General features: G+C 37.1%; 1 non-coding gene across 1 annotated transcript; it reads right to left on the bottom strand.

The window, feature by feature from the left end:
• Positions 1 to 353: 353 nt before the first annotated feature.
• Positions 354 to 517, bottom strand: LOC128123539 (U1 spliceosomal RNA). The gene has a single exon (XR_008222718.1). It is a non-coding gene; the product is annotated as a U1 spliceosomal RNA (small nuclear RNA).
• Between the last annotated feature and the right edge of the window lie 24,584 nt (positions 518 to 25,101).

The following is a 25,101-nucleotide window of genomic DNA, read 5'->3' as shown; positions in this document are numbered from 1 at the left end:
CTGAGTTAAGATTGATACCCATTTCCACAGTATGAAAGAGTCATGTACTTCAGCTTAAAGGTAGAGCTACCAGTAATAGAAAACCTTGAAAAACAGCTAATATTTTAAGATACTATCACAGAGGCCTGAAAAGTGGCTCAGCAGTTTGTAATACTTCTAACCCTGATGAACTGAGTTTGATATCCAGGACGTACTAGTAGGAGAGAACTGACCCCTGCACATTGTCCTCTAATGTGTACGTATATGCTGTAGCCCATGATTCCTCTCTATACAAAATAACAGTAAAGTACAAAACAAATGTAAAACTACTGTCACTGTCACTTTATTAAACATTTCTTTTTTTTTTTAATTTTCAGGGGAAAACGCAAATGCAGTCCCCTGCTACCACAAATTATGCAGTCGAGTTTCCCGCATTTGGGGAAATCGCAGGGGTCAGCACATCCGGAGTGCAATGGATAAGCCTCGCCCTGGGAAAACCACCTTCATGATCATGGTATCTCCCCTGCCAGGTAAGTATATAAAACATTTCTTATAGATGCACTGTTAATTTATACATATGCCCTAGATACAGACAATTGTGAAATATTAAAAGAAAAAGGAAGAGAGAAAGACCCAGGTAAAACTGATTATTTACATAAATGTCATTTATATAAAGTGTACCCTATAAGAACACAGTGGACCTAAGGACCTGAAAGAAACTGAAAAACTACTACAAAGAAGGAAATGCCATATATGCTTTCAAAATATAAAGAAGTTAATGAATATTACACAAAAATGAAATACAAAATAAATTAATATAAGACACTGGGGAAAGCAGTATTGTAAAAATAATGTATGACAATAACTAAGTACATAGGAATGAGTTGAAAAAAAAATATGAATCTTATTTGAAACACATTTTAAAACACCCCTGAAGACTAGAAAAGATTTGAAGAAACAAAAGAACACACTGAGTTTTTGAACAGCAAAATGCAACCCATAGACATAGTTCCCCATTTTGCTTTATCAATTTAATTGGATCTTCATGAAGTATTCATACTTTTTAAACCAAATAAGATGATGTTAAATACATATGGGTAAGTGAATTAATAAGGATACTCAGACAACATAAAAAGAAGTGATATGAAACAAATAAGAACCCTATAAAGCCTCTGTCTTGAGGTTTTTTTTTTTTTTTTTTCCTTTATTTTTTTTATTTATTTTTTTTTAATTTATTTTAATTTATTTTGGAATACAATTCAGTTCTACATATCGGTCACGGATTCCCTTGTTCTCCCCCCTCCCATCCCCCTCACCTTCCCCCCAATGCCCCCCCCCCATTCCCATCTCCTCCAGGGAAAAGCCTTCCCCACAGACTGAGGTCAACCTGGTAGACTCAGTCCAGGTAGGTCTAGTCCCCTCCTCCCAGGCCGAGCCAAACAATCCTGCATAGGCCCCAGGTTTCAAACAGCCAACTCATGCAATGAGCACAAGATCTGGTCCCACTGCCTGGATGCCTCCCAAACAGATCAAGCCAATCAACTGTCTCACCCATTCGGAGGGCCTGATCCAGTGGGGACCCCTCAGCCATTGGTTCATAGTTCATGTGTTTCCATTCATTTGGCTATTTGTCCCTGTGCTTTATCCAACCTTGGTCTCAACAATTCTCGCTCATATAAACCCTCCTCATTCTCGTTAATTGGACTCCCAGAGATCCACCCAGGGCCTAGTCATGGATCTCTGCATCCAGATCCCTCAACAGAGGAAACTCAAATGGCCGAAAGACATTTAAGGAATTGCTCATCATCCCTAATCATCAGGGAAATGCAAATCAAAACAACTCTGAGATACCACCTTATGCCTGTCAGAATGGCTAAGATCAAAAACACTGAAGACACCTTATGCTGGAGAGGATGTGGAGCTAGGGGAACTCTCCTCCACTGCTGGTGGGAATGCAAGCTTGTACAACCACTTTGGAAATCAATATGGCGCTTTCTTAGAAAATTGGGAATCAATCTCCCCCAAGATCCAGCTATACCACTCTTGGGCATATACCCAAGAAATGCTCAACCACACCATAAGAGCACTTGTTCAGCTATGTTCATATCAGCATTGTTTGTAATAGCCAGAACATGGAAACAACCCAGATGCCCTTCAACTGAAGAATGGATAAACAAAATGTGGTACATATACACAATGGAATACTACTCAGCAGAAAAAAACAATGTCTTGAGTTTTATACTACTGAATCATTCATAGAAAATTTAGTATAGGAAACTTTGAAATAAAACTACCTCTGAGAAGTTGTTGCCAGGATAAAAGAATAGTTTGAATAGTAAGGAAATCATTGGTTTGAAAAGGTATAGTCTTAGCACAATGAGATAAAATACAGTAAATAGTTGTGAAGATCTTAGCCATTCTGATGGGTGTAAGGTGGTATCTCAGAGTCATTTTGATTTGCATTTCCTTGATGATTAGGGATGTTGAGCAATTCCTTAAATGTCTTTCAGTCAAAGCTTCCTCTGTTGAGAATTCTCTGTTTAGCTCTATAGCCCATTTCTTAATTGGACTGTTGGGCACGTTGATGTCTAATTTCTTGAGTTCTTTATACATTCTGGATATCAGCCCTCTGTCAGATGTGGGGTTGGTGAAGATCTTTTCCCATTCTGTGGGCTGTTGCTTTGTCTTGTTGACCGTGTCCTTTGCTCTACAAAAGCTTCTCAGTTTCAAGAGGTCCCATTGATTGTTTCTCTCAGCATCTGTGCTACTGGTGTTATATTTAGGAAGTGATCTCTGGTGCCAATGTGTTCAAGACTACTTCCTACTTTCTCTTCTATCAGGTTCAGAGTAACTGGATTTATGTTGAGGTCTTTGATCCACTTGGATTTAAGTTTTGTGCACAGTGACAGATATGGATCTATTTGCAGCCTTCTAGATAGCCATCCAGTTATGCCAGCACCATTTGTTGAAGATGCTTTCTTTTTTCCATTGTACAGTTTTGGCTTCTTTATCAAAAATTATATGTTCATAGGTGTGAGGATTAATGTCAGGGTCTTCAATTTGATTCCATTGATCCACATGTTGGTTATGCTGGAGAGGATGTGGAGCAAGGGGAACTCTCCTCCACTGCTGGTGGGAATGTAAGCTTGTACAGCCACTTTGGAAATCAATATGGCACTTTCTTAGAAAATTGGGAATCAATCTCGCCCAAGACCCAGCTATACCACTCTTGAGCATATCCCCAAGGAATGCTCAATCATACCACAAGGGCACATGCTCAGCTATGTTCATGGCAGCATTGTTTGTAATAGGCAGAACCTGGAAACAACCTAGATGCCCTTCAACTGAAGAATGGATAAATAAAATGTGGTACATATACACAATGGAGTACTGCTCAGCAGAGAAAAACAATGACATCATGAGGTTTGCAGTCAAATGGATGGATCTAGAAAAAATCATCCTGAGTGAGGTAACCCAGACTCAGAAAGACAAACATGGTATGTACTCACTCATAGGTGGATACTAGATGTAAGCAAAGGATGACCTGACTGCTACTCACAACTCCATGGAGGCTACCTAGTAAAGAGGACCCTAAGAAAGACACAGGGATCTCCCAGTGACAGAGAAATGGATGAGATCTACATGAGCAAACTGGACGTGACAGGGGGTAATGAAGGGCAAGGGTCGGGGGAAAGAGAGCTTAGGGGAGCGGGAGGTCCCAGCTGGATCAAGAACAGAGAGGGAGAACAAGTAAAGAGATACTATGATAAATGAAGACCCCATGGGAATATGAAGAAGCAAAGTGCTAAAGAGGTCCCCAGAAATCCACAAAGATACCTCCACAATAGACTATTGGCAATAGTCAAGAGAAAGCCCGAATTGACCTACTCTGGTGATCGAAAGGCCGAACAGCCTAACAGTTGCGATAGAACTCTCATCCAATGACTGAGGGAAGCAGATGCAGAGATCCTCAGCCAGGCCCCAGGTGGAGCTCCACGAGTCCAATCAGCTAGAGAGATGAGGGATTATATGAGCAAGAGATATTGAAACCATGATTGGAAAAAGCACAGGGACAAATAGTCAAACTAGTGAAAACACAAAAACTATAGACCAATAGCTGAGGAGCCCTCATGGAACTGAATCAGGCCCTCTGGATAAGGGAGACAGTTGATTAGCTTGAACTATTTAGGAGGCCCCTAGGCAGTAGGACCAGGACCTGTCCTTAGTGCATGAACTGGCTTTTTGGTACCTAGGGCCTAAGCTGGGACACTTTGCTCAGCCTACGTGAAGGGAAGAGGGGACTGGACCTGCCTCAACTGAATTTACCAGACTGAAGTGAATCCCCAGGGGAGTACTTACCTTGGAGGAGGTGGGAATAGGGCCTGGATTGGGGGGAGGGCAGGAAGGAAGGGAACGGCAGGAGGGAGGACAGGGGAATCCGTGGCTGATATGCAAAATTAAATTAATTATAAAATTAAAAAAATAGTTGTGAAGAATAAATCTGGAAGTGTAATGCATCTTTCAAACTATAAAACAAAGGGACAACACCTTTAATATGTATACATTTATATCTCAAACCTTGATGAGCTTTAGTATAAGGCTGATAAACCATCAGTAGCCTTAGACAATGACTGGAATTATTTGTAGAGAGATTGCTGGCATGGAGAAAGCCCTAAATTAGAGCCCCAGTACCTTATAAGCTGGGCATGGGGGAATATGCCCATAATGCTCTCACTTGTGAGTGGTTAGAGAAGGGAATATTTAAAAAACTAATATCATCCTCAACTACATAAATCAGCCTGAGATACAGGAGATCCTTTCTTTGTAAAATGTGCAAGACAAAATGAGTCAGATGTTTAAATACACACTTGAAAAGTAAAATAGGGTTTAACATATGAAAGATGTATAATATTAATAGTACTAATAAAATTATAGTTCAACACTTCACTGACTACTATTTTTTACCTATCATTTTAGCTGTCAATGAAAATTCAATAATGAATTCTATCGGGAATGCTGTGTGGAAAGTGATACTGTCACAAATAACTAGATAAAGTAAATATTAATGAAATATCTATATAAAATAATTTAGCAACCCTTTTCACTATTATAAGTATATAACATTTGATCTAGCAATTATATCGTAAATGTAACCTAGAAATGTACTGTCATGTGTCAGGTGACCTGCACTCAAGCCTTGAAGTAAATGCAAGCAATTGTCTGTAAATATAAACTGTTTTATTGTATCTTTATTTACATGACACATAAAAAATGTAAGGGAAAAAAGTGTGCATCTTAAATCAATCAAGGAGGCAAAGTGAAGAATCTGTATTTGTATCTGTATGATATGGAGAGGCATAGGGTCAATATAGGATACGTGGCAAGGAGTGGGCTCAAAGAGCCTAGGAAAAAATAAAAGCAAGGAAATATTTACATTAGATAGCTTTGAATGATGTCTTGGAATGATATGAATATCATTTTCAACTAAGAATTAAATGAAAAAGAATGATGAAAATTCACAAGTGTCCTTTACCCCTTCAGGTATTAATTAATACTATATTTCTATATGGATACCACTTTTCCCAATAAAAGAATTTAGAGATGTTTTAACATTTAAATGAAAGGAGAAAATATTAGAATAAATGGAGAGTCAAATACTGACGTAAAAAAATCATCAGTAAATTCAGATTTGAATATTCCAGGTGAAGGTAAGTATGCATCCATGATTTACAAAGAATGCTGTTAGAACCCTATAATTTTCCTCTTCAGTTCAAAAAGGAAACAAAAGTCTCTCTCTGTATTGAAAGGACAGAGCATTGGAGCTACAGTCCAAACTTGATTCAGAAGTTCTGTTTGTGTGTTCAGCCTGACAATAAGGGAACAGGTTTCTTCTTTGTCATCATCAATCTTGTCTGTGATACATTGTATCTTAGGAACATGAAGGCAGGCTACACAGGAAGGGAGCTGTAATGTAACTCAACCTGCCATTCCGTACACTAATCCTCTAAACATCACAGCTGTCAAAGAACAGATACCTGGGTACTCCTGTGAAGCAGATAAGAAAAGTTATTGCCCAAAGAAATAAAAGTCCAGAGAAAAACTAGACACACTTGTCTTCATATAAGCTTTTCCTTTCAAATGCTAAAATGAAAAATGCAATAGTAGTTAAACCTTATGCAGCAAAAGCATGTACTAGAGATATTATGTATGGCAACTCTATAAAGCACTTCAAAGTGAGTCATTTAAAATTGCCAGTAAACATGTAAAGACAAAATTGGCATGCTTACCTTTTATTTAAAAATTTCATGCTGTATATTTTGAGCTGTACAAATTCAAACCAGAAAAAAATCCCAGCATGGAGAATAGAAATTACAGACAAACCCCATCTCTAACCAAGAAGCTATTTGCAATTGAAACCCATTGGGAGAGGGCAAATCAGGTTTTTTTGTTTTGTTTTGTTTTGTTTTGTTTTGTTTTTTCCAATGGAGTGTCACTGGGTATATGAACCACCCTTCAGGGCAGGCCAAGAAGGAGATGGCCAACACCAAATGGTATGCTTCTATTGTAATGGTGAAATTGGTGCTTTAGTGGAGTGTGGAAGTAGGTTCTGGCTATCTCTATTAGAGTGCAGATTCAAATCCATGCTCCCTTTGATTCATGACACTTCCTATTATTTTGCCCTACACAGAGCAACACATAACTTTTTCATCTACCTTTACTCTTTACAGTAACACACACAGAAGTATTTGAGGAGGCTGATCAATTACAATGTGTTCCATGAAAAGAGCAATGTTAGCCGGGCAATAGTAGCTCACACCTTTAATCTCAGCACTAGGGAGGCAGAGGCAGGTGGATCTCTGAGTTCAAAGCTAGCCTGGTGTACAGAGTAAGTTCTAGGACAGCCAGGGCTCTACAGAGAAGTCCTGTCTCAAAAACCAAAACACACACAGAAAGCAAATAGCAATGTCTATTGGCCTCACACTTAAGAATTTATTAAGCATTAGTTAAGTATTATATTGTATACATATATATGATAAACAATAATTGAATACCAAGAAAGTAAAAAAGGTATACTTACAATACTACTACCCAGCTTCCCTGTATTGTGCTGTTTCTATTTTATCCATGGTTTAGAAAAAAACAAATTGCTTTAAACAGTGTAGGAAAGTAATGACTCAAACTGCTCTGAAAGGCAATTCCATTATTGAAGTCAATAAAATATAGATCATCATTTTATATAATTACATATACTGATTATGTCTGTTAGAAGTTGTCTTGGCTACAGATGATTTTATTTACATGAAAATATTGTATTTTCAAGAGAAATGATGGCAAAAATATTAAACAGAAAACCCTAATTTGTATTTTGATAGAAAACAGCATTATCTTACTTTCTGTGCCTGACTTCCAATATTACTTAAATACTTGACTCACAGAGAAGTAAATGCTGGTAACTGGGTTTTATTCAGCTAGCCACTAAGGAAAGAATCTTCCAGAGCTAAACCTGATTCTGCATCTTTTTTTTCCCCTAAAGAACACCGTTGTTTGTTTTGGAATCTCACACTCCTCAGAATAGTGGCCATGCATTAATATGAAATTCTATAGTCTATGTAAACAAGCACACAAGCCAAGTTAAGGCCAGTGGTCTTTAAATTGACCCAATGAGTCAGGGAAATCCCCAAGGCCTCTAAGTCCCTGAATTCTTTTCACTCCTTTTTCTTGTCCAGCCTTTACCTTAGATCTCTTTTCCCGTGCTCTTGACAATTTTAAGTCAGCATATGGAGCCACATGCAAAAGCACATTCACCTTTCCTGCATACCCTCTGCACTTCTTTCTTAGAACCCTGGGCTCCAAATATGCCCCATGCCTGGTTCCTGTCATAGTTGATTTTGTTGTGACACTTTTGGACATAAACAATTTTAGAGAAGGATTTATGAGGTCACAGTGTCAGGAGGACTTTTCCATGATGGTGGGGTGGGGTTATAGGATACAGCTGTTCCTATCAGGGAAGCCAGGGAAATAAAGAAATGGAAAACAGAAAGCAGCCGGGTCGAGGTAGTCTCCCCAATGACCCTCACCTGAGCTACCTACTGCATCCATCCAGGTTTTACCTGCTACCTTTCATCAACTCCCAAGCTGGCAGCATATTATGAATACAGGTAGGGATTAATTTATTGATTACATCACAACCCTCATGATCTAATCATCTTTGATATGCTATCTTCCCAAGTGAATTGCTATCTGTATTCTGTCTCTGGATATCTCTTAATTCATTTCAGTTGATAGTAGAGGCTAGTCACTAGTGTTTTTGACTTCTTCAGCCAAACTATTTAAAATACTCAATAATTCAGAGGTTGTACACTGACCACTCTAGCAATTTAGAAATCTCTACCAACCAAGCCACTATCTATTACATATCACTTCATTGTTTTCAATTTACATTTAGAAAATCCCTTAAGTGAAATATACATATATAATTATTAATTTATTTATAGCATGTGTGGAAGTCAAATGACAACTTGCAAGAGATAGTTCTCTCATTCTACCATTAGGACCCTGAGGTTGAGAGGTTGAGCACTAGTCATCAAGATTGGCAGCAGGTATATGGACTAACTAAGCTATCTTGCAATATATATACATATATATATATATATATACATATATACATATATACACACATATATACATATATACACACATACATACATATATATATATATATATATATATATATATATATATATATAGTTTAAATGTTTCCATTACAGTGTAAATACTTTTTCTTGCATATCACTGGGCTTAAGTCACTTAGCTTAGACAGCATTACAAAACCATTATATAGCAGATATTTGTTACATCAACATTTTAACATAACTAATAAAAGTAGAATATGGAAGATTAGGACAGAAGGAAAATGAAAGCGCCTTCATAAATTAAATAGATGCTATAATTACATACATGCACACACATATTATATGTATAGAAAGAAATTATTTGACATGTTCATGACCATGATTCCTTTCCCATTGCTTTCTACTGCAGTCTACTACATCTTGTGACAGGGATAGTGACACAGAGTTACACATGGAGCTATGAGCTCATTGCTCTGCTAGCTACCCAGTTAACACTCACATGCTTAACACTGAGTCTCTTTATTTTTAAATGAGCCTGAGAAGTCTTTGCAGCTCCAAGTGCCATCATTTTATTTTAAGAAGTTAAAAATTTGCATTATACTACTGAAACATCTCAGTGAACATATACATCAGACCTTCCTTTTGAAAAAGTAATCCCAGCTCTCAGGAGGTGAAGGCAAAAGAAAGGATCAGAAGTTTAATGTCATTCTTGGCTACATAGAGAGTTCAAGGCCAGACTGGAATACATAAGATGGTTTTTCAAAATCAGAAAATAGGTTGGCATGTTTGGGATAAAAAGCAAAGACCACAGCACATATTCAAGTTGAATTTTTATTAGGAAAGTACTGGCAACATCAAAGCTGGTGTAGTCAATTTTTTTGCACATTTTTTGAAAGCCCCTAGAGCAATAGACATATTTTTAATGACTCAAAAAGGAGAAACTGCCAATTTATTTTTCCTCAAATAATTAAATCTTTAATTAATTTCACATATAGTTAGTAATAAGCATCATTCCAGTTTTGAACTTTCAAGCATCCCTCAGTTTGCTTGTAGCATGCTTCTGCACTTGCTGTGACTACTTAAGCCTTAGGATCAGTTGGAGGATAGCTCTCAAACTTTCACTTCTTAAAAAAAAATAAGGCACATTCCAAATGATACAGGGAACTGTTGAGTCAAGAGATACAAATTATATGAAACCATAAAGTGGCATAATTGAGCAAAGCAATTTTGGTGAGAAACTAAAAAGGAGGGGAAATCATGTAAATGTGATTATTTCTAATTAGAAACAATGACTAACTAAATCAAATTATACAATGAGGATTTGATTTACATCCCTGGAGGAAAGCAAGGCATGGATTTGCATTCGTCACCGGCTTTTCCTCTCCCCTTATTACTTCTCAATGCTTTCTTAGACCCTTAATTGTAAGTAAGATGGCTGTTAGCACAGATCTTTAGAATAATTTTGCATATGAAGTTTCGTATTCCATCAAAGATTTGTGTTCTTTCAGCGTGCTCTTCACAAAAAGCTCAATGGGTATCTGCAATACATGAAGGCGCGGTACCAGGTGCTTTGAGGCAATGTAGAGAGAGCACAAACCTCTGCTACGTTCTCTTCCCTGATGTCTCTATCTGAACAAGAAATGGTGCAGTCTATCATGAGACTAGGAATTGGCCATCATTTGTGATGGCTACCTATGGAACCCAGGATACATTATTTAAGCACTAACTTCCTCCCAGTGGGTATTTTTGGTTAAGGAGTAGGCAAATTTAGTATCATTCCACTGACAAGTATCCTTGGTGGGTACTTGGAGAAGATGCAGCTTATGTTTGTGGGAGTCCATCAAGGCAGAAGTAGCACACATTGGAACAGACCTCAGAGAATGAGTCTAAACATTGACACTATAGAAACACAATAAAGGGTTGGCAGAGAGACTTAGAGGGTGCAGGTGTTTTTTCCACCAAACCTGAGCACCTGAGTTCTGTCTCCAGAACCGATATGGAGGATGAACCAACCCCCAAAAGTTTGTTTGCCCCTGATCTCCACAAATATACACAGTATGACAATACACTCTCTCTCTCTCTCTCTCTCTCTCTCTCTCTCTCTCTCTCTCTCTCTCTCTCTCTCTCTCTCTCTCTCTCACACACACACACACACACACACACACACACAAATACACACACACAATAATAATCAAATAAATAAATAAACATTTAAAAATCACAATTAAAAGACTTTTTCTTTTTGCAATAGTGGGGTCTCACCAGGTAGCCCTAGCTGGCTTGTAAGTTACTATGCAAACCAGACTGCCTCTTTTACAGAGGTCTACTGGCCTCTCCACTCAGCCTATTTAGAGATTATTTTGAATGCAATATGTATGGGTTATGTGCAGCTCTTTAGTGTTTCCAAATTTGATTTAACTATTGATTCAGGTGTCCATGTCACCCTTTGCAGATTTACCTCTGCTGTTGAGTACATTGCTCAATGTTGGTCACTGAAACTTTGAAGTGCAACTTCCAAGTGGAGCATTCTCATGCTCAGGGAGGCCTATCTGTATGATTTACTAATTTCTCCTCATGCCACTTCATTTTCTATACCAAATTGTGAGTCTGGACGCTGTCCTATATATCCCTTTGCCTATTTGCTTATTGTCTGACTTCTAGTCAGTAATAGAAATAACACTGTTTTATTCATCGCTATTGTCTATACCAGTGCCTAACTCTTGTGAGAAAAAAAATATTAACTAAGTACAACTGATGTGCCTATATATGTTCAATTGAAAAGGTCTGTTGTATTATCTAACATGGGAAGTAAAGAAAACAGAGGCACGGTCCCTGACTTCACATTGAAGAATGTTGTTATCACCTCTAAACATATCTCACATGGACGAGCCCAAGTCATGCTACAATGCTCATCATTTTACACTTTGGGGACCATAAGGCCTTTAGAAGGAAAGCAGACCACCTCCTGAGCACTTTCCTAAGTATAATGTAACAAATAAAAACCCAAGGAAGACTTGGTAAGGAACAGATACTCAAATCTCAATGAGATAATTCTGTAAATTTTATCACAGTCTTCTTTATCCTACTATTATCCTTTACTGGATGTATGTAAGCACTACATCATACTAACATTTCCTGGGGATAAATAATACTGTTATGCTCTTAACTGAGCAAATAATAAATTTAGACAGTGCTTCCTACAGAATAATCAACTGGAAAGTCAAATGCTGTACAGTTTCTAGAACTTCTGAAAAAAAAAAAACTGTAGGAAAGAAATAATATTAATGATTTAAAAATTTCCTTCCTTGCTTTAGGGTAACAGTTTCCATCTTCCCAAACAAGCTTTGACTCCAAAAGTTGTGCTCTGAAAGGCACTATCCTTGAAGGCACAGACTAGCTTTGCTTTAGAACCTAAGTCTTGCCCCATGTAGGAATCATTAAGGTAATGTTGAATAGATGAGCACCAAAGAGGATAACCTTACATTGCCTTTGTCCTGGAGCTAAGAACACATCTAAGATGCTCAAAGGCTAACAAGAAACTGACATATGAATATCAATCTTTTATCAACTTATAACCCAAGCCACATCTCCAAAGCTTGGATTTGGCATACCAGAGCCAAAAGGCAAATTTTTAATAGCCAGTTGGAGGTGATATCCTTAAAATGAGAGGAATAGAGATCTTTTGTTGTTGTTGTTTTGTTTTGTTTTTTAAGACAGGGTTTCTCTGTGTAACAGTTCTAGTTGCCCTGGAACTAGATTTGTACACAAGGCTCGCCTTGAACTCACAGAGATCCTCCTTCCTCTACCTCCCAAGTTCTGGTATTAAATGTGTGTACCACCACTTCCCAGCAGATTGACGCTTTTAATGCAGGCAATTATTTCATAAAATTACATGATGGCCTAGTTGGCCTAGTTTGCCTAGATATTGTTGATAAGATGCATTCACTAAACAACTCAAAGCACTACGATTTTTCTATTTATTTTTGTTTGTTTTGGTTTTGTTTTTGAACCAAGGTCACACTATGTAGCCTTGCCTGGCCTAGAAATCTCAGTGTTGACCAGCCTGACCTTGAGCTCACAGATATCTGCCTCCTAAGTGCTGGTATTAAAGGTATGTACTACCATATCTAGCCATGCAACTGATAATTTAAATAATGAGTGACAGAAGAGGTTGTGGGTTGGTTCCATGACTTATGGATGGTATCCAGGCCTCCATGGAGAGTGTGCCTGCCCCATGTTGTATTAGACTTCACTCATAAAACAATTAAAACTATATTGAAACTACCCTTTCTCACTAGCTTTCTATTTATACAAAGCCAAACAAATGGATGAATTCATCACCAGTTATATGTTAATTATATAAACTTAGCAGACTGTGACATTTTAATATTCTTTAAAATGGCTTCAAAGAAAATACAAAGAAGAATCTTTAATCTCAGCTAAATGACACAGCTTATAATAGTTAGAGGAATGATAGCAGAAAAGTACCTTCCACTTATTAAGAAATGCCTAAATACTAGGAATCTACTTATATATGCCTTTTGCTATACACTTAAATCTAAACCAATGCCATATCCTCCTAGAGACAGAAAACAAAGATCTAAAATTGAAGCTTAGCAAAGGGGTATAAGGAACTGGTTTTATTTCCAAATTATTTTCATCCTAATATTGAGATTCCCTAGGACTATGTCTCATTTTTCTATTGTTGTGATTCAATATCATGAACAAGGCAACTTATAATGAGAACATTTAATTTTGCTTCTGGTTTCAGAGAGTTAGAGTCCATGATGGAACAGCAAAGGAACAGATGAGCACTCACATCTTGATTCACAACCACAAGGCAGAAGAGCCCACTGGCAATTCATGAATTTTTGAATGCCTGACCCCAGTGACACACCTCCTCCAACAAGGCCCTACCTCTTAATACTTCCCAGACAGTCCCACGATCTGGGGACCAAGTATTCAAACATATGAGTCTATGAAGGACATTCTCATTCAAACCGCCACAGCCACAAAGCATAATTGCCAGGAAAGACACAGCAGGTATTGCATTGCTAGATAAGCAAGCTTTTAGAAGTAGAGAAGCCAGTGAGAGCACCTACACTCTTGTGCTCTAGTAGCCTAAGATGAACCGTCTGGATAGAGATTAACCTAATAGGCTCTACACAGCAATCATATGCTTCCTCTTCCTTGTCACACCTCCCTTTAGGGCTGAACTGTAGGCATGAAACATTGTTTCACAGATTTAAGTCTCCTCCTTTTCATCCAGACCCTATAAGGATGATCCCCAGATTCTGTTACAAAGCCTTTAAAAAAAAAATCCTGTACTCTGACCATTTTCTCTATCTTCCATTGTTTCATCCTGTAGTTTGACCTGTGACTACTCTTCCTGAGACAGCAAGGTAGTCCTTCTTGAACCAAGTTTAACATAGAAGTGCAAGAATAAGCAGCTCTTTGCAGGGCCTTACTGAAATCGCTAGATTATACTCTGTATGATGCAGGAAGTCTTTTGATGTTCTGAAGGAGATACTGGCTAGACATCCTGCACCCTTCCACTTGCTTTGTGTGTTATCCACTTCAGAGCCTTGTACCAGAATTTTATCTGGTACAGAGCTCACTGTCTAAATGCTATAGGTACTGCCACAGATTGACTTCTCGGTGTGGCCACCTTGCTTATCAAGATTGAAGTAAACCCCTCCCTCTGTTTCTCCAGCAGTCACTAGCCTTTATCGGGTTTGTAAAGGCACTTTAATTGCCTCTTTTTCACCGATTACCTCTGTAAACCTGATAAATTACTCAATTTAATTTTTAGCCTTGTCTGTTAAAAAAAAGTGTGTAATAATTAGTTGTGAAGCTTAAATTACTTAATTTAGGCAAAGGGTCTCCCAAAATGCTAGTTATCATTTTAAGTCTTTCTTGATCCAAATTAAACACTAATTTTAATTAAAGTACAATCTGCCAGACACTGTTTACTGCTCTAAATGTTATCATCACTCATCCTTGGTACTTGTTGACTTTTCATAATTTTTTATACACACCACATTTTGCTTTGTGTATAACCATAAGCCTGAACCTACAGCACCAGGAAAGTGGTGAGTAGCTTAGAGATGATGGTATATGACAAAAAATTGAACATGGGATCAGTGAACTGCTTTTAGTTAACTGCTCTGTCTCAATGTCTCACAGACTTGATGCCTTTGGGGAATATGGAGACAAGCATTTTATTTTCTTGTTTATGAAGGTTATAGTGCATTACAATGGAAGCCAGATTAAAAACTGAGTAAAAGGTACATGTGTGTAGACTCTACTTCAGGTCTGTTCAGAGCTTGTACCTGCATGCTGCTAAGCAGGAGCTGAAAATTTATTTGCAGAAAGAGAAGACCAGTGCCTCTGCCTCACCGTTTTAATAAGATTAAGAAAGATAACGCATGAAAAGTGTATCCCATAGTGCCTGACGTATCAAGCATCCAAAACAAGCCATCATTTATCTAGTAATTTTCATCCCACAAATTTGTTCTTTATTCTCTGCTTCAATTGACTATAAAGTTATGGGTACTGTTTTTAAAAAGCATGCAAACTCTCATACTTAGAAAGCAAAACAAAACAATAATCGGGGCAATTCTCAAACAGAAAAGCTGAGAACATTAGTGTTCCACATGTAATGGTATTTCTAGTTGTTACTTTTGCTTCTTCATTAATTGTATAATGTCTCCACTGCTGAGGGATGAGCAAAAGCACAGGTTGTATTTTTAAAAGATGATTTTGTGTTCGCTCCATTTTTTTACTTCACATAATGTTTGAAAGGAGAGGGTCACTTCCTGGGAATTGACTTGATAATCCTCATGTGATAGACATGTAACAATATCTATAAAGTCAGAGCCATTAATTATTTTGGAAGTGATGGCGCCTTAAAGAAGTTTCCTTTTCTTTATTACAGTGTGTGTTAGAGATGTGAAGATTCAGGACAGTTCAGGGGAAAGAGACGAGAAACAAACTGTTTCTTACATTTGGTCAGGTACCTGAGAGACAGCTGTCACACAGACCTCAGGGGTTTTTCTGGCTAGCCTTTGGAAGAGGATGGCATGTGCCGTAAAACTCGGGGTTAATTTTACTTGGGAAAAGAACCCATAGGATTGCATTTAGCTGCTGGGCAGCCTCAAAAACCTGAAATGTGGGTTCTAGAATTATTTTCCTCACAGTTCATGCTGAATTCAACTGATAAAATGAGCCCAAAGGAAGAAAAAATGTCACCCATTTATAAAGAGAAATGAAAACTGTTTTCAGCTGTCAGAAAATTCTTGTCAGATACACCAACTATAATTAACCTGATATATGTATATAGGGATTGTTATAAAAGGTGTGATTACACTGTGGATGAATTACGTTGCTTTGCTAGTCAGGGAAACATCAAAATTAAATTTATAACATCACATACATTATTCCACACTCTATGATTTATTATCTAGTATTTACAAAATTCATGCCTAAGAGTCAAGCAAAAAATGAAGTTGTTTTCCCGTTTCACAAAAACCTTATCTCTTTTAGTATATAAAAACTGTTTGGTATCTGGAATAAAAGAAAGGGGAATGTAATTGGAGAAGGAATGCAGGTTCTCATTCCATGTGAAGTGGTTGCATAAGCTACAATTGATTGCAAGGAAAACAAAAGAGGTCTTGTTAACTTCCTCTTCATTAATCTCCGTCTCCTGCTGGTGCATAATCTATATGAACAGTGACGGGTGCAGGGAGACCTGTGTGGCAAACACTAGGTCACATTTCTCAAAAAAAGGGACTTTCAGGGCCTATGTATGTCTTAAGCTCTGCAATAGAATAGTTTTGTTGTTGTTGTTAAATCTTACAACTGTTTTATGACCTTCAGCAAAAAAATACTGCATTTAAAATTTTCAATATTTAGCCGGGCGGTGGTGGCGCACGCCTTTAATCCCAGCACTCGGGAGGCAGAGCCAGGCGGATCTCTGTGAGTTCGAGGCCAGCCTGGACTACCAAGTGAGTTCCAGGAAAGGCGCAAAGCTACACAGAGAAACCCTGTCTCGAAAAACCAAAAAAAAAAAAAAAAAAAAAAAAAAAAAAATTTTCAATATTTGTAAATGAGATGTTCAGAGAAAGGGACTCACAAAAGAGGAAGAATTTCATTGGGCTTTGCCTGACATAGACAAATTTGCCAATCCATTCTCTGCTCTCAAGGCAATGCGGCTCTTTTATAACACAAATGAGATGATGTCCTGTGTTTGAAATAGTGTGTGAGTGCCTATTGAATAATATTCAAACTTGCACAGGGCTTACAAGGCCCTGGGTGATGGTACTGCTGAATTTTCTTAATTATATCTTATTGTTCCCTTTCATGCCTATTGGTGTCCTTTGGTTCTTTGGGTACACCATGACCTTTCTTTTCTCTTCTTTGGTCTTCTCAAAGTTTGCTGCAGGTATCAATCATAGTATTGTCTATCTTTTTCCCTAACTGACACTTTATCTTCAGTTAAGTGGTCAAATGCAACCCCCTCAAAAATGCCTTCCCTAATATGTCAGTCCTTATTCATGCCTGACAATTTGTGTTCTTGGCTTTTTTAAAAGCAGGTAATAAATACTTCCTAGCTTCTTTACTGTTATGCAGAGCAATGGGATGTACTCTGGAAAATGATGTGGTAATTAAAGTAGCAAGGGTTACTTATAAGATGGAAAAGTGAAAACAGTCCACTTGGCTCCAGTTGACAGCCAATTATTGAGATTAGTAGAAACAGAGAGCCTCTATGTGAGTCCCTGAAACATCTTTATGAGGGACGATGTTCCAGAGAGTTGGGTACAAGTCACCCAGTTTTGTGGAGACAAAGTAAACTTCATTGCATTAAATTTCTGACTTTTGAGGTTACCAGTATTTTTGTTGTAACATTCCAATGGTTTAACTGCATTGTTTTCTTTGATGACACTGTCCTAGCTTTACGTCAGTTTGACACAAGTTAAAGTCATCTTAGGGGAGTAAGCTGACACAAGTTACAGCATTGAGATAACACCCCCATAGGCTATGGCTGTGAGCAGGTATTTTCTAAGTAATCAATGCAGGAAGGCCCAGCCCATTGTAGGTGGTTCCATCCCTGGCCTGGTGGTCTTGAGTTCTACAAGAAAGCAGACTGATGAAGCCATGAGGAGCAAGCCAGTAAGCAACACTCCTCCAGGGCCTCTGCATCAGCTCCTGCTTCCAGGTTCTGCCTGGTTTGAGTTCCTGACTTGGATTCCTTCAATGGACCATGATTGAGGATATGTAAGCCAAATTAACCCTTTCCTCCCAGGGTGCTTTTGGTTACAGTGTTTCAAAGCAGCAATAGCATCCCTAACTAAGACAAACTCTTACTATGATTTTGATTCTATCTCAAATGTGTATATACTCTATGCCTAAATATTTAAAGCTCTTACCCTGCTCCAGTTTGGGAGTGTCTCTCGTAGGCCTGTTTCATGAGAGCTTGGTAACCAGTATGTGGTGGTGGTATGAATTTAGTTGAAAGAATTTATCCTGCAGGAGGCAATCCATTCTTAAGGGCTTATTAGCCCTTCCATTGCTTCTGCTTTTCATTGCTTCTTAGCTACCATTAGAAGACCATCGTTCTCCTATATGTTCTTTGTCCTGGTGTTTGTCATACCATTGGCTCAGAAAAAAATCTGGCTGGTCAATCAAGGAGCAATGACTGTAGAACCATGAGTCAAAATGAGGTGTTTCCTTCTCATAAAGTAATGATCTCAAGCATTGTGTCCCATTGAAGGAAAACTGACTATCACCAGCTCTGAGGTCTGCTATAAGGACTCAGCTCCTCCACTTCAGTGTCAATGCTCTTTCCCCCAGTATGGAAACTAAAATTGGGAATGCATCATTGGCTCCATAACATTTTATTTACAAAACCAAGTGAGGCCCATGTTCTGTGGTTTACCTACCACTCCTCAAGACCCACAGAACTAAGAAGACATGTTGAATCATAGTAGGCTGCTAGTACATTGTAACTCATAAAACTTGACTTTTACAAAGTAAAAATAATTTGGCTATTCTAAATGCAGCAATTGGAAGATGACCAGGTTTGAGTGTCTCTTGTGTGTTCTACTTAACCACACTCCTGGACATAACTATAGATGAGAACTACTAAAAAAATCACCTAAATTCTAACTCCAGGTCCCTAGACTAGGTGTCCATGGCCACTGTATGTACATTCATTTTATATAAACCTATTATCTTTTCATCTTTAATGGATGCATATATCTGCTTTGCATGTAGAACAACAAAATGAAATTGTCCCTGAATTCTAGAACACAAGTGGTGTTGGCCCAAACATGTATATGTTTTTTGAAGCACCACAATTAAAAGATGTATAAAACTAAAATGTTCTTAAGTAGTATATCCTCTCCATCAGCTATCTTTTAATTTTATTTAAGATATTGACATTAACCTTATTCAAGTCATTTATATCACACTAACTGTACCAACTCTACCCTATGTGACCTGAACATGCACCTGTATTAAATAGATATCATGTGTGATACAATAAAACTCATTCATGCAGTTAGACCCATTCATGATTTTTGTTAAATATTTCCATAAAATCCATATAAAAGAGTGATTTTTGGTTTTTATATTTTGAAGTAAGGATGTATATATATATATATATATGTGTGTGTGTATATATATATATACACACACACACATATATATATATGACAGTGGAGATTTAAGCCAATTTTGATATCTCAAGTGACTATCATGTTGTATAGTTCCTCACTTAATCCAATTAAATAACAGGTACCTATAACATCAATAAAAATAATGTGTTCTGTCATTCAAAAATCTATCCTCATATTACTGGTGTTAAGTTCTTCACAAATTCTCCTAGTTTGTCTGTTAAAATACTGAATATTTTTTTATCTGCTACATTCCAGTAGATCATCAATAGTTCACATTATACTTGGTACCAATAAAGATGTAAGTATAAATGACAGGGAAGGAGCTAAACATTAACATACTCATCTCTACTATTCAAGTGAATTAAATAAAGGGAAATGTAGAAGGATGAATTTCATTATCAGAATTTTTGGACAGTAAAAGATATTATACTCATTCTAACTCAGTATCTTTTAATGTACAGAAAATGTATTAAACTGTTGAAAAGGAAGAGATTTATTCAAGGATTAAATTTTATCTCAAAATCTCTCCCTTTATCTTTTTGAGAATACATTTGCAGCCTTGGTTGATTGTAAGTAGAAATGTGCTAGCCATCCCAGCCCCTCCACCATTTGGGGGGACAAAAGGTCATAACCATTCTCTAGATGTTATTCGTTCTGACTAAATCTGCTTATAATTAGTAATACTAGACAATAGTTTCTTTCAAAATTATATGTCACTCTTAATCCTTCCCACTTTAAAAGGTTTGAAAGTTCATAGTGTTAGGATGGTGCAGAACAAAGACATTCACAATATTCCAATAGCTCTTAAGTTTTAGTCTACAGAAACTTTGCTTAATACAGTTTTGTACTAGAATACACTGTAAAGAGTGAGGATTCAGTTCTAAAAAAAATTTCAGTGAATTGTTTTGAGAAATGCTTCATTTCCTCTGTTCAAAAATATAACTAATGATTTTGTTTTTAAAGGATACCTGTTTTGCCTAAAAACAAAAACCTGTGAATTTTCTGTGATGGTGAGCCTAAAATTAGAATCTGTGATATATATATATATATATATATATATATATATATATATATATATATATATATATACACACACACACACACACACACATATATATATCAAAGCAGTTGATAATATATAACAAATAATCTGAGGTGAATATAATATAGTAGATTGAAATGTATGAAATTATTGCCGTCCTCAAAAAGGAAGAGATTCATGATCATCTTTGTATATTCATTTCACAGAAGAGGCTCAGAAAGTTAACATAGGAAATCATCAGGATCATCACTGAGAATCAGGAAAAAATTCAGACTGAACAATGCTTTAATTCTGAGTGATATCTTAACCTTGGATGACTGTTTACAGTTCTCTGCCCATATTTCTGAAAAGGCAGCAAGTCATTAAACATTAGTGTTAACTTTCACTATTAGAATGATACACTCACAGAAACTTTCTTAATAATTGGGGAGAAGTGCACCAGTGGACCTAGGCTTTCGCATGCATTTACCAGATAAATGCATATGCTTTTGCTATTATTGTCATGATCATCACTCTTTTTTTCTATCATCTTAATATTTTTATTTATTTAATATTTTTATTTTATAATTAACTTAATTTCACATATCATCCATGGATTACCCCGTCCTCCCTCCTCCCACCCCCCAGCCCTCCCCCCAATCCACCTCCCATTCCCACCTCCTCCAAAGCAAGGTCTCCCTTGGGGAGTCAGCCCAGCCTGGTAGACTCAGCCGAGGCAGGTCCACCACTCTTATTATCACTTTGTTCCATATTATTCAGAGTTTATTGCCCCTTCTACTGTACTGTATTTCTTTGTATAGAAGATACTGAACTGATGAGAGGATATAATGCCAGTGTTTGCTTAAAGAATATGTACAAAGAAAAAAAAAAGAAAAAGACCAGAGGTATGAAGGATAAGGAACCACAAAAAAATCTGAATAGACTGGCATAATATAACTCAATGGCAGAGTGCTGGTCTAACATGTACCAATCCTGGGTTTGATGCCGAACATCACACACACACACACACACACACACACACACACACACACACACCACACACCACATCACATCACATCACATTGCCTGTGTATTTGAATGAAGAAAACTCTATCCTGATGGAATTTGCAAGGAGAGTGTGTTTGGATATAGTGAAGAATGAGAAAGAAAGCATCATAGTCTTGACTCTTAATTAATTTCATTTTATCACTCTGCCATCCATTTATGTGCAACAGGATAGTTTGAATATGGTATGAGGAGGTTGATGAGTTGGTGGTCCTTAGGAGAAAGTAGCCAGAAAAACATGTAAGGTACTCAGTGGCTCTAGAGAAACCAGGTGGTTCTCATGGGTCTGCTGGGCTTTCCAAGTTCTGACTCAGAAAAATGTGACCTTATTCTTTCTCTTCTCATCTGTTTTTCTTTTGGATGCTGGCCAGAAATTAGTACACTTTTCCTGGTATTATGGGCTTCTGTAATCTTTCTCTAAAACACCCCTTCTCTACCATATCATTGGTTGTCACCTGTACCCTACCTCCATGTCTGCTTTACTCAAAGAGCATGCATGGCCTTCTCTAACTCTGCTCTGTCTACCTCCTCTGGAGAGTTACAGAAGTTTATAGCTTTTCTGGCATGGGTTTTTATTTCAAATTATGATAAAAATTGTCTTCAAGAATCAAAAACATCAAAAAGAAACATTTGCAAAGTAGTTTGATTCCAGTATTGAATGTTTCTAGCACATGGATGGTTAGGGGGAGAAAAAAGAAAAATCTCCCCCCCATCCTCCCTGAGATTTTTGGGGAAGTAAAACTAGTCATCATTTAACACAAAATGTCTATACTACATAATTTTTCAGGTACATGATTGAAATAAAGCAGAGCTATAGGAAAAGTAAAGAAAAAAATCAGGTTCAAATATAAACTTGGCTTCATGCCCTTGTGAGAGCAATCTGCCCATGGAGGATTATTGGACATCTCGGTGGGGACTGAATTTGAACCAGGTTCCAAGGATGAAAGCCCACAGTCTAATCTGCTGAGCTATGGAGCCCAGTGTTGTGCTGGTTTATAGAAATCCTATTAACTGAGAGATTGAAGGGAAGCAGATAAGATAGCAAGGTGTTGGAAATCAGGCTTCAGTAGTTCTAACAGAAAAGGTACTTTTGAGCCATGCTACTGTATCCAGATAGGAATTAAAAACAACACACATGTTTTGTGTGTGCATAAGGGTCCAACTGCCTGTGTCCAAACATGTATATGAAAATTGTGTGTTTTATGGGTATTGATTTTTCATGCATTTATAGCACATAAAAATGTTCAATGCAATTAATGGGGAAATAATTTTAATAGAGAATTTGTTTTCCATCTTGAACTGTATTGACTTATTTATATATTCCAAGCAAATGACAGTGATTTCCACCAAATTTCTCCTCTGTCTTATGTTATCAGTCGTATTCAACATTGTAAAATCCACTATAACAGAGAATCTTAATCATGTCATTCACTCATTTTTATTTCTTCTTTGAGAATAACTGTCACAAATAATATTTGCTGGTAATTATCCCAACACAAGCAGAATACACTGAGAACCTCCCTAAGTTCAAATGATGAAGTCAAAGTCTAGATTATAGATAAACTGACTAACTTGGAACACCACAGGGATGTTCAACCACACCTTTCAGGCTATATGACTGGGCAGCAGTGAGAAGGCTGCAGATCCAAACTGGGTTTCATTCTCTTAGGCTCAATATAAAGCTGTTGGACTGGATTTCATACTAGCACCATTCATTACCATCAAGATAGTTTAAGATTGTGACACCAAAAGTGTTTGTGACTGAGAAAACCATTATACAAAGTTTCAAATTCTGTAGGTGGTTAGCTTCCTAAAAGAGAAAGAAAAACAACCAACAATACCACCACCAAAAAACAAAGCAGAAGCTAAAATTGGAATGAGGTAAAAAATGACTGAGGATCTCAACCTTTGTGTTCTTCTGTCTCTCTGATAGGACAAGATGACATAAGGATTTCCTTCTAGCCTTGAAAAATAATAATTTAACTACATATCTAATTTATTTTTATTTGTGTAGATTTTGACATATAGCAGGGCTGATATTCTGGCCAGTGGAATAGAATCTGGCATTTTCTGAGCTGTGATATTTTTATTTGTACAAAGAGAATCCCAATGCTGACTTCTCATATAAGATATGATGAAAAGGCATGAATATGCTTTCTGTTCTGTGAGGTACATTGCTCATAAATGATGGTAAAATAAACCTTGCCCATTCAGTAGATTACTAACAAATGGCCCTAGGAATACTAAGGTGATCATATATTCTCAAACTGGTTTTAATTAAATGATGAACTATTTAAGATAAGTGCGTTAGTTGGATCCTTCTAAATTGAAGGAAACTTCTTTTCTGTAAAATATATATTAAACCTTTTGGACAGAAAGGTTTTCATTTTCTCTGAAGATAATATTCTTAAGAATGGTATGACAGTGTGATTTTTGAATTTTATGGTTGAAAGTAAACTGATTTCATGAGTTTTTCATCCAGAAATAAAAATCATACAAAATAAATTAACATGAATATTGAAGATATTTTTCAAATTTTGTTTCTAAACTGTTGCTTAAAGGAAGTGAAGAAATACTCAATATTTACTGAGTTTTTATTGTTGCCTAAAATGTATAATAAAGATATGCTTCCTCCTGCTGATACACTTCTGAGCATTTTCATATTTCATATTCCAAGAATTATAAGCAAGTCACAAGTCAAAAATCCATTCTGAAGTATTATAAATTATTAAGATATTACATGCTATCTATAAAATGATGGTTATTTAATGCATGTATCAGGGTAGCATCTAATACTGGAAAAGAAATGCTCAATTAAGAAAAAAAAAGATGAAGCTGAACCACACACAATATGGAAACTCTGTTCTAAGCCCTTCATTTATAATGCTCATAGATGTGAAAAGCGAACAGTCTTTACTAATATACACTTCCTCATTTCTAAGTGGGAGAGTTCAGTGTGGATTCTAGTTAACAGATCCAGCCAGGTGAATGCATGGTTCATCCTCATTCCTTCAGCCAAGTGCCAGTGCTGCACATCCACACCCTCAAAATACATTCTTCACTTCATCCTCACAGCACAGAACATTCTTGTTGCTTGCAATCTCACTGCCGCTCAGCTATCACTCAAATGTGTTTCTGAGTTAGCATCTTGAGATGTTCTTGCACTACAAGAGGGATTCTCCTTCACAGAGCCCTGTCCTACTTTTTAACATCTTATTTTGAAGAAAAGCATCTCAAATTTGAAGAAAAAATATTATTCACATGTTCCAGTGTGTTTTATTTGGCCAGGGGTTTTCAAGTCCTTTCTCCAGGGACCCTATGGTACTATGTTGAATGTTCCTGGGAGTCCAGGAGCCAGGCTGCAAACCTCTTGACTAATTGATTTGATTAAAGTTATATCAGTAATTATGCTTTATCTTTTCTTTCATTGATTTTTATCATTCATATTAGAATATATAGACACAGTTTATTACTCAGTGTAGAGAGCCACATAAAATAGTTGAATTTCTAAGAAGTCATTGTTCTTAAATTTATTTGTGTATGAGTGTTCTATCTATATGCACACTTGTGTGCCAGAGAGGGCATCAGATCTCTTTTTAGGTGGTTGTGAGTTGCCATGTGGTTTCCTGGGAATTGAACTGGGGCTTCTGGAAGAAGAAACAGTGCTCTTAAACTCTTGAGTGATCTCTCCAGTCCAAGAAGCCATTTCGTTTGTTTGTTTGTA

The sequence above is a fragment of the Peromyscus californicus genome, unplaced genomic scaffold, assembly GCF_007827085.1.
Source record: "Peromyscus californicus insignis strain IS unplaced genomic scaffold, ASM782708v3 Scaffold_3__1_contigs__length_106647218, whole genome shotgun sequence".
NCBI lineage: Eukaryota > Metazoa > Chordata > Mammalia > Rodentia > Cricetidae > Peromyscus > Peromyscus californicus.
The sequence above is the reverse complement of the archived record's forward strand: the minus strand, read 5'-3'. Positions and strand labels throughout refer to the sequence as shown.